A 14507-nucleotide genomic window follows, 5' to 3' on the forward strand; every position below is an offset into this window, starting at 1 on the left:
ATAAAAACTGTTTCATTCTATCGAGTACTTAATTCTATTTGTTTGCATAAACTGTATTCACCCCTCTACAGTTGTGTTTAAGGACCTAACATATCAACACTATACCATAATAAGGGTATACTGTAATTTGTAGTTTGGTTAACCCTTATTTTGGTTATCACTTTCCATCACGACCGTCAAATCTTCTTTATCAAATAATTAGAGCCGTTATATTCAAATACCAAAAAAATACACTCCGCAATTTCTCAAATTCGAATCCCATCAATAACAAACATTTATATTATTATTTATAAAAATACTTATAAGTTCTCAAATTCGAATATGTTTAAGAACAAACTTTTATATTATTATTTATAAAAATACACATAAGTTTTCATGTTCGAATCTCATCAACAAAAAAGATTTACATTATAAATTTTTTATTTTTAAATAAGATCTCATCAATCATATTCTATTTATATTATTTGAACTTAATTTAAAATTATACCGAAAGAAATTATAATTATAAATCATTATGTAATATTTAATTATTTTTATATAATTTTAATAAAATTATATAAAAAAAATAAAAAAATATAAATATTAATTAAGACCGTGGAACCGTACAGGCCGTAAGCTAGTTTATAATAACGACTGAATCACAACATAAACATTAGTATATGTATCCCCTATAACCTCTGTGGTGCCGCTGAATATACGGTACTACCTCCGTCCCGACCAATTCTTTACATTTGATTTGGACACGGAGATTAAAAAATATGTATAAATTAGTGAAAAAGAGAAAGAAAAGTGGGTGAAGTGGTGGGACCCATTAATTTTTAATATATAAAAAAAAGATAGTGGAGTAAAAGTGGTGAGTAAAGGGAGAAAAAGTGGAAAAGTGGTGGGACCCTTTGAATATTTTTGGTAAGTTTTGAAATATAAAGAATTAGATGAGATATTTAAAAAGAAAAGTGTAAAGAAATAGTTGGGATAGAGGGAGTAATAGTAATCCCTAATATTGTATCTTTATTGTAATTTTGGTACTTGATTTATCCTCGGGACTTAATATACTGTCCTTTATCCAAGAACTTAAATCACCAGTTCACGATTAGAAATCCAACTGAAAGAAACAGGCAACGCAGCTTTCTTTTCCTTCTTCTCCTCAATCATTTCTTCCATTCTCCTTATCCTTTGAGCCATTTTACAAACATATTCTTGAGCTTTTCTTCCCTTATCGGACAGCCCTGTAAGCCTCTCTACTTTCCATTTATTCACTAAAAACTCCAGTATGTCACAATAATCCCTTGCAGAGTAGACCCCTATTTGCTTTGCGACTGCTGCATAATTTTCAAACAGAATATTGTCAGAACCATCATACATAAATTCCCCCGGCATTTGTATTCTTTTCCTCATCATTTCTGCAAATGCAATGACGGTTGAGTTTGGATCATTCTCCATCAGCTTCTCGACTATTTTAGTGTAGGCGGTTGCATGGCGCTTCTCATCTGAGGCTATGTTGCCGCACACTTTAGCAAGATTTTTATCGCCATATTGCAGAGCTAGTTTGGCTGTGTTTGCATGGGAAATGAAAGTCGCCCTTTCTTGGAAAGATGCATATATATGTGGAGTAGGAATCATTTCCTGTCCTATTATCCTGTCAAGTAAATAAGTCTAATGATCAGTTGTGAATTACAAAATCTCAAAGGTGGGGTAATATTTTGTTATTATTGTGTTATACTACATAATTATGTTACCATTCCAGAACCAATCAGATACTGTATAGTCTTCTTAATATGCTTCATGTCAACCCGGCCGGACAAGTAAAGGTACTTGCTGAGCAGATCACCATGTCTATTTTCGTCAGCAGTCCATGCCCTAGTCCAAGTTGCCCAAGCCGTAGGATCTGCACCTGTCTCATCCCTAATGTCACTTGGTCTATTAAACACAGCCATGTATGATGGAAGTGCCTCTTCTGTAATCATATCTCCAACCAACACCACAAAGTAATCATCAGGGATCTCCTTGGCTCGTTCTCTTAACTCCTTCACTTGTTCTTGAAATCCATCGGAAATAGGGTCCGGCAATAAATCATTTGGTTGCCATATTTCCTCCACGGATTTAAGGTGAACAAGTATGTTTTCCCTTGCCCAGCCATCAAGGGACTTGAATATTTCTCGTTTCTCTGGAGTCATTTGAACACTTGGAATCTTCGGTTCATCCACCACCCTAGATGCAACTGAGTTATTAATGTATTGTTGTATCAATTAAAAAAAAAGGATTAATGTCTCATGAAATAGTCTCCAGCTTTAAAATAAATTACTAACAGACATTATCAAATCACAATATTTAATATTTTCTACATTTTTCAAAGCGTGCAACTTATAATATTTACTAACATACATTATTAAATCACAAAGCATATTAGAGATGTGATGCGAAGGAGAACTTACATGGAGTTGGCTTGGGGTGCCGAAGCCATGAAAACCTTTGGTCTGACCATGGCCGGTAATGGAGATCTTGCAAAAGTGTGGTAACTGTGGAGATTGAGACTCAGAGTCATTTTTCTTTTGTCTTAGAAATATATATTTAACAAAGTGTTTAGTAGTACTGATGGTATATGGAAAATAGTAAAGACAGGGGTCTCTATATATATACATATTCACAACTATTTACCAGCACACACACGCACAGAAAACACTAATTGCAGGAAAAGTCTTTGATGCGAATCTTGTACTCCCTCCCTTTCTAGAAGAGTGTTCTGACATAATATAAAGTATAGTTATATAATTTTATTTTTTTTAATTTGAATAAAAATTTAAATATTTTATTTTTATTAAAAAAGAAATTTTTAAAAAAAAACATAGAACTATACTTTATATTTATCTTAAAATGCATGTCCAACACTATCTCGGAAATTATAACAATTAATTGAGACTGAGAGAGTATAAATTATGGGCAGAGTATAAATTATGGGCCTGTTTGGCAATATACTTATAAGCCACTTAAGGCTTATAAGCCCGTAACAGCTTATCGACGAGTGTTTGTCGACCCAACTTATAAGCTGAATTTACAACTTATAAGCTGATAAGTTGAAAGTTGGCAGTACTTTTTTCCAACTTATTTTCATTTTTTCACTTTTTTTCTAAAATTTTGATTTTAAAATATAAATTTTTAAATATTTTCTAATTTAAGATTCATGAACTAAGATAATTGTATTTAATAATTATTTGTTTTAATTCATTTAAGTAAAAAAACTTCTTACTTATAAGTAAATTTATCCAAACACTTATAAGTATTTATCAACTTATCACTTATTTCGCAATTAATCATTTTAAGTTATAAGTTACTTATTTTAAAATTTCTCAAACGGGCACTATGTTCCATACATATCATTATTGGTAGTAGGCAGTATTTATCTAAATTCTTTTTCAGGGTTCTAAATGTTTGTTACTCTGGCATACTTCGGGGCTTAAAATTCATGTTGTAAGCCATCCTTAAAAGTAAATTCTAGAAACCAAACCACTACAATAATCGCTAACAAATCTTGTAACCGAGAAATTTTAAAATAAGTAACTTATAACTTAAAATGAACAAGTAATTTACAAGTGATAACTAGATAAATACTTATAAATTATATTATATAAGTATTTGGATAATTTTACTTAAAAGTCGGAATTTTTTTACTTAAATAAATTAATATAAATAATTTTTAAATAAAATTAACTTAATTTGTGAATTTAAAATTAGAAAAACATTTAAAAACATATATTTTAAAATTAAATTTAATAAAAAAGTGAAAAAGTCAAAATAAGTTGGGAAAAAGAACTTCATTACCAACATTTAACTTATCCGCTTATAAGTTAATAATTCAACTTATAAGTTGGGTCGACAAATACTCACCGATAAATATTTATGGACTTATAAGTGAATAAGCAGCTTTTTTAAAGGAAGCCAAACATGCCCCTTATAAACCAGTTTATTGGCTTAATTATTAACAACTGTTTGTCGATCTAATTTATAAGTTAGAATTTACAACTTATATGTTGATAAATTAAATATTAATAACGACATACTTTTTATCTACTTATTTTTAATTTTACATTCTTTTATCAAATTTAATTTCAAATATATTTTTTTAAATGTTAATCTAACTTAAAATATAAGAATTAAGATAAATATATTTAAAAATTATTTAGTTTAGTTCATTTAAATAAATAAAAATCTGACACTTATATAAATTATAAGCATTTATCAACTTATCACTTATCAATCACTTATTCGATTTAAGTCATAAATTACTTATTTTAAGATTAATAATAAGATTTCTCAAATGAACCAAGTAAAACTGCTACCACAATTAATCATTTACTACTTTATATGTGCTAGAGTACTTGTATACTAACATGTCTTTGGAAAATTTTAAAATAAATAACTTATGATTTAAAATTAATAAGTGACTTAAAAGTCTCTTCTATATATAATAGGAGAACAAGGGTATAATTTAATGAGATTAAAAAGTCTCATTGAAAAGACTAAATTACCCCTGTTTTTAATATTTATATAAAAAATGTTGTTTTTGGAAATCAAACTCAAATTATTTCATTCTAACAACACAACCTCTTACCACTACAACATATTGTCACATGTGTTTTTTATCATACACATAATATGTACGTGTGCTAAATGAATATTTTATTTAACTTTAAATATACTTATTTGAATTCCGCAAAAAAAAGGATAGTTAGTTGAATATTTGTACAGTTAATTTTAAAGAATTGAATTCAAGATATAAAATTAGGCATAGTACATAAATGGATTATTATCTTATTTATTAATCATTTTATAGTTTGAAAATATATCTCATATACTTTTAACATATTTTTTATTATAAAAAGTAATTAAAATGTACATATATAATTTTTAAAAAAATATTGAAAATAGAATCACTTATATATAAATAATCTATATTGGTATTACATATTTAGATAAGTTCGAATTATAACGAGTTAGTGCATTTTAGAACTTGGCTCGTTGTTCAAAAAATACTCGAAATTTGACTACATGATCCGGCCGAAAAATATCGTCATATTCTACGTTTAGTAAATTTAAATTACAAGGTCGGCAAGAATATCTTACCAGTAATGTGAAATTTTTTAATATCTTATGTTAATATAAATTAATGTGGTTGAGGTCTTTATAGGATCAAGTCAATTGATTATTTATATTAAAATTACTAACTTCACTGGTAACGCATTATTATTTTTGGAATTTGTCCCAATTTTAAGAATATTTGAAATTTGAAATGAGATCTCATTTAAATCGATTTAATTTTCATTTTTCACTTAAAAGAAACTAACTTTTTAAAAAGAATTTTTTTAAATCAGCAATATTCATTGATCAATATAATATTGTACAAATATTTTGAATTATTTAAATTTTTTGAATTATTCAAATAAAAGTTATATCTATACTATATTGTAGCATTTGATTCAATGCATTTTATATTATTTAAGGAAAAAAATATATATTGTTCAATAATTTGAAGTAATTAACCAGTTCAAATGATATTTATAAAACTTTATCGAACTGAAAATTTTTAATTTTAGAAGAATAGTATAAAATGTTATCAAATTATTATATGAAGAAATATTAGAGTCGTAATGAAAGAAACTTAAAATTGGTTTAAATAACGATATAAATACAAATTTTCTTTCGAATTCTTGAATAAAAAGTCATGAATATCAATAATAAGTCTTAAAAATATATAATTCATTTTAATGTTACAACCATGATTGATACCCGGTTACGTAAAAAATATATATGGATTGTTTGTCAGTGATAATGTGAATACCATATATAAATTATAGCAATTTATTTATTACATAATTTTAATTTTTGAATAATTATAAATGCATGGTATTTAAGTGATCAATTATCTCACTTGATGTTAATAATGATTATACATGTACATAAATAAGATATTTAGCATATAAATAATTGAAACCATCATAATTTAATAAGAGATGTAACATATAATAATTTAAATGCTAACACACACATACAAATAACTTAATCTTACTTTGTTTATAGTAGTGTAAATAAAAAAACTAACATTTTTTCATACATACATACGTTGAATTTCAAAAACTAATATTTTTCATTAAAATCAACTTTAATATTAACAGTAATGTAAATTTTACATTATTGTATATTATGATTGCAAGTCATTCTGACTTCAGTTATGTATTTTTTATCTTTTTAAATTGAGTAAGTTAATTGTAAGTTAGTAGTGAACTCACTAATAATATAGAGCATTACATATAGTTTATTTAAATAAAATTTAAGATTTTGGTCAACTCTGTATTCAACATATATGTTAATTTGTAGTTTTTTATTTGTAAACATACTAATGACATTTTACAGATTAAGTTTAATCGTTTCGTTTTAAACGTACACTTACTACCCTGTTTATATTCATTCATTAAATATAAAATAACTGGTAAGAAAAATATAATATAATAATAGTTGAGGGGATATTCACTCCTAAAAGTGAGGAAGCATTCGAAGCTCCTAATATTATAGAGGGGACATGGAGCTTGTTGGAGAGAAAATTTTATCTTCATTTTCTACAAAATATGACTCAAGAGCCTATATAAAGATATTGTTGGACTTACTCTACAAACATTATAATTGCATGATGCATAAAAAAATCTAGAAAATGACTCGTGCCTCACACGGGTAATTATAATAGTTACAAGTAGATGAATAACTATAAATTATGCAAGTGTTTAGTTAATTTTACTTATAAGTCATAATTTTTTTAATTTAAATGACCTAAAATAAATAATTTTTAAATATTATTATCTTACTCCCTCTGTCCCTCCCATTTGTTTACACTTTCCTTTTTTGGATATCCTTTCCAATTGTTTACATTTCAAAACTTTCCAAAAATAGTAAGGTTTTTATAATTTTTAAAATAACTACATCCACTACTTCTCTCCACTATACCCACTTTATACATATAATATTAATCGGTCTCACTACTTTACTCACTTTTTTAACTTTCCTCCACTATTTTATCATTTTTCTTAAACTCCGCGCCCCACCCAAATGTAAACATTTGGGAGGGACGGAGGGAGTGATTCATAACTTTTAAATTAACTTAACATTTAAAAACATATATTTAAAAATTAAAATTAATAAAAAGGTGAAAAATCAAATTAAATTGAGAAAAAATACGTCGTTACTAATATTCAACTTATTAGCTTATAAGTTGAAAATTCAACTTATAAGTTATCTGCATCTGAGATAATTACTTATAAGTTATACTTATAAGTAACTAACAGGCCAATAATTTCAGATATGCGAATTTTACAACTTTTTCATGAATAAAAATTAAAAAGTTGATATAGTTTTTTAGATCTCAATATCTTTATTTACTGAAATTTAAATTCAGCGCGCAATTTTTAGCCGCAGCATGTTGTAGTTGTGAGCAACATGTTGTAGTGAGGCTGAACATTATTAGTCAGCCACCGTAAATACTCTAAGAAATAGGGTTTTCAGTCTCGAAATGGGTAGTTTTAGATACAAAATCAGTCAATATTAGCGAATAACAATAGGGGCGGGTCCGGTTCAATTATTCCTTATACTTATTTATTTTTCTTGATAAATTTTAGGTTCACTAATCCAAACTTGCAATGTGTCCAAGACACCTGTAGAGATCCATATAGCGTGTTATGAACACCCGTTAACATGTAACTTACAAATTATTCGTTTGTTCTAGTTTAATCGAGCGGTTAACCGCCTACCTATCAGTTTTCTTTATTCTAGTTTAATCAAATTATTCGTTTGTTAACCGCACAAACCGCCTATTCGCCAGAACCGTGTTATTCGCTTTATTCACGTGCCGTTCACGAGTCCTCCAACTCTGTAATCGGTCCGGCTCGGCCCGAACCGTATATCCTCGCGTGCCGTTCACGGTTTCAGATGTCAACTAACCGGCCCGTCCAAAAATCGGCCCGGCACGCTCGGCCCGTTCGTTTGGCCGGCTCTACATGTAAGTGCTGCATATGGTGTAGATTGTAGACTACAGTGTAGTCACTACACATGCACGTAACCTTATACGTCAATTAAATATAGTAAATTTCAGTAGATTCTAACGATCGCATATATATAGAGTAACATCAAATGGTAACTCATTTCAGCTGGTAACTTAGTAACTAAATAAGAACCATCAGAATCACATATTAACGGTGCAGATTATTTATCAAACATAGAAAATAACTTTCTAACTTTATTTAAACAGAGTTTAAAAACCTAACTTGCATAGTTTAACACCTTTTAAAATAAAAAAACATGCACTATTGCACTCACGGACAAAACAATAAAAACCAACACATTTGGTTTTATTATATTTATTTATTTATTTATTTTTGCTAAATATTATTATATTTATTTATTTGTTTTTTCTTGTTATATATATATATATATATTTTACATCTTAAATTTAAATTTTACGTCTAATTGTTATATATTTTAATAATACCATATGCACCTTTCAAGTTTAATATTTTTAAAATTTTAACTCAGAAAAGAAAATATATACCATATCTATATTATACAAATTTTAATTTATTAAAATATGACATTTTAAACTGCTTTGTAAATGATTTAATTTTGTGAAACACATTTAATTTAAATATTTTATCAAAATATGTTATATGTGACTTAATGCTAAATATTAATCTAGCCTTTTGAGACTAAGTGTTGTGTTCTGTAAATTTTTAGTTTTGTCCTGAATTTCTTGGTCACTTATTTTTTATTTCATGTTTTTCAGAAAATAGAATTGAAAATTAGAAAAACTCTAAAGAACAGAAAATAAATAAAACAGAACTTAGAAAAAAAATACAGGACATGAAAATAAAATTAATGAAAAAACAAAAATTTAATATAGAACACAAAATACAGAACACTAAAAATATATACAGTACACAATATAATTACAGTACACGTACAAATTATTTAGAAATTTTAGCTTAGAAAAATTGATTATGTGCAAAATATAATTCATCCTATTATACAAAATAGATGTTCAATTTTGAGCGCTACCTTAATAATTGTAGAACACATAAAAATTAAATAATATTAGTTAAAAATATAAAACACATGACAAACAAAAAATACATAACACAATTATAAAGTAAGGAAATATAACGTACACAAAAACTTAAAGAACATAAAATTAATTATAGGGCACGTGAAAATTACTAGACATATTAAAGAACACTCAAAATAAAAACTGTAAAACACTAAAAGTGGACATATTAAAGAACACTCAAAATAAAAACTGTAAAATAGTAAAAGTAAATATTGTTAAGAGGTGATAAAAGCGACTGAATTGATCATTATTAAATCAATGATAAATAAATAAATAAGGCCTCGCCCAATTTTAAACTCTAGTTCGGGGGGAATTTAGTAAATTTTTTAACTTACATTTTTATTAAGAAAATTAATACAGTTTTAAATTATTTAAATACTTTATACTGTGTGAGTTTAGAGTTAATTATTAATAGCACATTTAGTAAATAAAAATAAAAATATTTATTATTGGAGGAATTCAAATCAGAAATTTATTTTTATATATTTATAAATAGTAGTATAAAAATTTATTATTGGCTAGATTTGTAACTGTGACATTGGATGCATTATTTTTATATTTGTATCTATTCATCATAATAAAATAATTTTGATGATTTGACGGTCGTGCTTGAAATAAAAAATCAAAATGAGAGTCGAACCAAATTATAACTCATTCGATTAGTATGGTCTTGTTATGGGTAAAAACATGTATTTATTTATTATGTGTATTTAATGTTAAGGTTTGATACACTACACCATGAGTGCTCAAATGCTATGTTTTTTTTAGTGTTGCAAGAAAAACGTTTTGTTAGGTATGATTTTGCTTAATCTTCTCCAACACTAGTGAAAAAGTATTGCATTAAACAGAAATGTATTGTTTTGATAAAATTGTTAGTGTTGTGACGTGAAACACCACGTTTAAGTTTTGCATTATATTAAATTATTTTTGAGATTATAAAAATAAATATATTATCAAAGCAAATACAATAACTTTAACATTTTAGTCATTTATTTCCTTAAAATATAAAATATAATATTTTTATTTAATTTAACATATTTAGACATACATTTTATCTAAGTTTAAATCGTATTTTGAATTTTTGTAAAATTATAAATTTTGAAAATTAAAAAAATCTAAAAAAATATATTTTTTAATCAAAATATAGGTTTTTCGTTTAAGCGTTTCATTATATTAAATTATTTTTTAGATTATAAAAATAGATATATTATCAAAATAAATACAATAACCTTAAAATTTTAATCATTTATTTAAAATATAAAAAATAGTATTTTTTTTAATTAAACATATTTAGACATACATTTTATATAAGTTTAAATCGTATTTTTAATTTTTGTAAAATTATAAATTTTGAAAATTAAAAAAAATATAAAAAATAATATTTTTAATCAAAATATAGGTTTTTAAAAAAATGCAAAGGTGGAAGTCGAACCTGAGCTTGACAAAGGGAAGAAAAGGAGGGGAAGAGAAGGGCATGTTATGCAATGAAGCCTAATAATGTTTGGGTTGGGTGGAGCCTAATTGAAGTACATGACCCAAACTGTAGAGACATGAAATATAAGGGCCTGTTTGGCACGCTACTTATAAGCCACTTATGGCTTATAAGCCCTTAACAGCTTATCGACGAGTGTTTGTCGATCCAACTTATAAGGTGAATTTATAACTTATAAGCTGATAAGTTGAAAGTTGGCAGTGACGTACTTTTTTCCAACTTATTTTTATTTTTTCATTTTTTTCTAAAGTTTTGATTTTAAAATATAAAATTTTAAATATTTTCTAATTTAAGATTCATGAACTAAGATAATTATATTTAATAATTATTTGTTTTAATTCATTTAAGTAAAAAAAATTCTGACTTATAAGTAAATTTATCCAAACACTTATAGAACTTATAAGTATTTATCAACTTATTACTTATTTCGCACTTAATCATTTTAAGTCATAAGTTACTTATTTTAAGATTTCACAAACGGGCACTAAATTAGGACTCTTAAAGTTCACCAATCTTCTGCTGTGATTCACCTCTTTCTTCTTCCTCTTTTAAGCATTATCAGTTATGCTTACTGGAGACATTCCTCCTAATCAAACTAATTCATCAAAAACCTCAACGAGAAAGTCAAAAAAGAAGGTGTTTTCCTCTCTATTTCTCTATCTCCCTCTCTCTTTCTCCCTCTTTCTCCCTCCCTCTCTCCCTCTCTCTCTCTCCCACTTTATCCCTCTCTCTCTCGCTCTCTCTCTTCCCCCCCCCCTCTATCTCTATCAATCTATCCATCTATTTATCTTTCTCTCTTCCGAGGTTTTAAAATTTTAAGTTGAATCTTTAATTTGTCTTTAATAGATAATGTTATTGATTAGTTATATCTCTATGTTTATATGTGTGTGTAAAAGCTAATAATGTAATTGATTAGTTTATTATTGCTACGTGTTTGATGTTTATAATTGTGTAATTGGAGAAAGTAGAGTTGGATTATATGATTAAGTTGAGCAACTTTTACAGTTATTTTACTGGTTTCACAGAGCTGAAGAGTTCTCTGTATGCCTTGTTCTCGCAGTATGGGAGGATTCTGGATATTGTTGCTTTGAAGATGCCGAAACTCAGAGGACAGGCTTGGCTTGTTTTTAGTGAAGTTACTGCTGCTAGTAATGTTATTCGACAGATGCATAATTTTCCTTTTTACGGCAAGCCTATGGTGAGTTTTGAGCGTGACAAAGCTTTTTAGTCATATGAATTGTGACATGGATGACTAATATAGAATCCTATAAAAAAGAATAGAAGGAAATTTTGCAAACAATGAGTGGTTTCTTGTGAACTCAGATTTAGGTCATCCCTTTATTGTTGCTGAAAGATAATTGTTTAAATGTCCTATCAATTTAATGAGCTGATCAAGTCTTATTGTTAGATGATATTCAGCATTAAAGCTATTAAAGATTCAAAGTTTCTTACTGCTTTTAACTAAATTATTCAACCTGCAGGCGTACTGCGAGTTAATACACCGCCACCTTTGTCTAGTAGACCTGTGACCAGGAATGAAGGAGGATTGATTGTTGCACCAAAGCCTCTTCGCATTCCACCATACCTTGTTAATCCCCTTGATGATCTGTTGCTACCATAGACTAGATCTCCTACCAAGTCAAAAATGGAACTTGTATTAGCTACATAGCAATTTATTTCATCGGATCATCCAGGTACTGGTGGACCTGCAATTGATATATGCTTTTTCTTATGTTTACGACTTGTATGCACAAACTCATGTCTTGAAAAAATCACATATCCTTCTTCCAGGAATTCCCTGCAGCTTGCTCCAATGCCGGATTCATATGACCTGGATAGGGGATTGCTCCTTTCTGTTCAAGAGATGCAGGTACTTATTGTGAATTTTGTTTCAGAAGATAATAATGATTTAAGTTTTTTATGTGATGATAATAATATATTTAAAATTGCCTCAGTATTTTCTACATGTGCAAGCTGTATTTGACTACCTTTTTTCTGTTTCAGGCTTTGTTAGAGAACAAGGGTCACCCTGTCATTGTTTATCTCTCTTTATTGTCTTTTATATGTGTTTGTTTTCATTAATATAAATATCTGGAAAAAATTCCGCTTGCTTGCTAAAAAGTCGAATAGCATGATGAAGGACAGAGCAGACCTTAGAGAAGAAAGAAAGCTTGAGTTAATTATGTTATTATCTATAGATTAAGTAGGTTATCACATAGGAAAATATTCTTGTATTGGGCATCTAGGAGGCAGATGTTGAATTGTACATACTTTTGACTTGCCAACTTATACTCTCTCAAAAATAATAAATTTGAACAGGAGATGTTGTGTACAAACTTTATTCTCAACCAAGTTCTTCTATTAAATTGTCCATGAGATACTTTTCGAGCTAACATATGTTACGGGCTTTGATGCAGCTAAATCTGTTTATTTTCTAGTATGGTTTTAAAACATTATCATACCCTTGTATTAAATTAACTGGGCTGTGTAACATATGTGAGCAAACAACCTTGACAACACAAGGTTTCATTTTCTATGGTTTCATTTTCTCATGTAATGTGGTGATAATGCTAACAACCTTGACAACACATGTACTGAAAATCATAAATCATATTTGGTGTTTATAGATATGGAAAATAAATTTGGAGTCTACCTTTGATTATAAGGCCGTGTTATTCTCAAGTGTTTGCTATTGTGTTTTTAATAGGAGGTCCAAGCGGGTCTGGAAAAACTAGTCTGGCTCGTAAGATGGAAAATATTGTTGGTCATGAAGTTGTTTCTCTGGAAAGCTATTATAGATCTGAACAAGTGAAGGATTTTAAATATGAGGATCTTAGCTCACTTGATCTTACTTTGTTGTCTAAGGTATAATAAGTTACTTTGGGTTGGTAGTTGTGTTTATTGTTATGGATTTCCTGAAGCGGTTAAGCCTACTCTAGGATTAGTGAATCGTTTTGTCTTCAGAAGTAAGCTAGTTACTGGAATATTTGTATTGTTATGGTTACTAGAGTTGTTATCTTTTTAATTCGAGATGATACAGTGATATTATTGAAACCTTTGTCTTACTTCAAATTTGCAGGATTCACCAATTTGTATACCAGCAGAACAATTTCTTACATTAAGGGCATTTAATGCCCCACCAATTGTATTAGCTCTAGCTGCAATTGTAATAGTATCTTTTTGGCACATCAAAGAACTTGTAATGAATTTAGTAGTTAGTATGATATTGGGGTTGTTGGATGTATTTTGTGGATGGAACTTGTAATGGGGTTGTTGGATGATGTTTTGGATGGCTAGTAGAAATTGTTGAATGGTTATTAAGATAATTTTCATGTGCTTCTGTAATTATGAAATATTATCTTGCAAAAATTTTAATTAAAGCGTAGCATTTGATATTTGGGTGTTGCATTATAAAGTAATAGTAATGTTTTTACCAGATATTATGGTGGTGTTAGCTATATAAGCGTTGTTTTTAATTATGTTCTACTGTCCTAAAAGTTGATAAAAAAATGTTGCATTACATACCAGTGACGTGGCATGTGGACCGCTGCTGACGTGGCATGTAACGCCCCCAAATCCGGGGTCAGAGGATTTGGTCGTCACTATGAAACCTCAATCTAAATCAACATGTTTAATCAATAAATAAAGGCCAGCGGAAGATATTTATCATTTATGACCCCAAACTAATCCAAGATCTTTTAAGGTTACAGTTCTAGAAACAAGATATCCAAATTCTACCAATAAATTTTTCGCTTTCTTTTAAAACTCTTTTCAATAAATTCCAACTCAAAACTAAACCAACCAGTATAATTTCAAATTGAAGTACACTAGGCCCAAATAAAATATACAACTATAATATAATATAATATAAACAAC

At 28.1% G+C, this 14507-nt stretch overlaps 1 long non-coding RNA gene and 1 pseudogene across 4 annotated transcripts; one reads left to right on the plus strand and one right to left on the minus strand.

Moving 5' to 3' along the window:
* Positions 1 to 482: 482 nt before the first annotated feature.
* LOC141712112 (palmitoyl-[acyl-carrier-protein] 4-desaturase, chloroplastic-like) lies at positions 483 to 2582 on the minus strand (annotated as a pseudogene).
* Positions 2583 to 11122: 8540 nt separating this feature from the next.
* LOC141712113 (uncharacterized) lies at positions 11123 to 14026 on the plus strand. Of its 4 annotated transcripts, none has more exons than XR_012571528.1 (6): positions 11123 to 11267; positions 11692 to 11829; positions 12113 to 12325; positions 12423 to 12501; positions 12636 to 13496; positions 13711 to 14026. It is a non-coding gene; the product is annotated as an uncharacterized LOC141712113 (long non-coding RNA). The 4 variants fall into 4 exon arrangements; XR_012571526.1 differs by having other exon boundaries at positions 13339 to 13496; XR_012571527.1 differs by having other exon boundaries at positions 11657 to 11829; positions 12423 to 13496.
* The last annotated feature ends 481 nt before the right edge of the window (positions 14027 to 14507 follow it).

The sequence above is a fragment of the Apium graveolens genome, chromosome 3, assembly GCF_009905375.1.
Source record: "Apium graveolens cultivar Ventura chromosome 3, ASM990537v1, whole genome shotgun sequence".
NCBI classification, from domain to species: Eukaryota; Viridiplantae; Streptophyta; class Magnoliopsida; order Apiales; family Apiaceae; genus Apium; species Apium graveolens.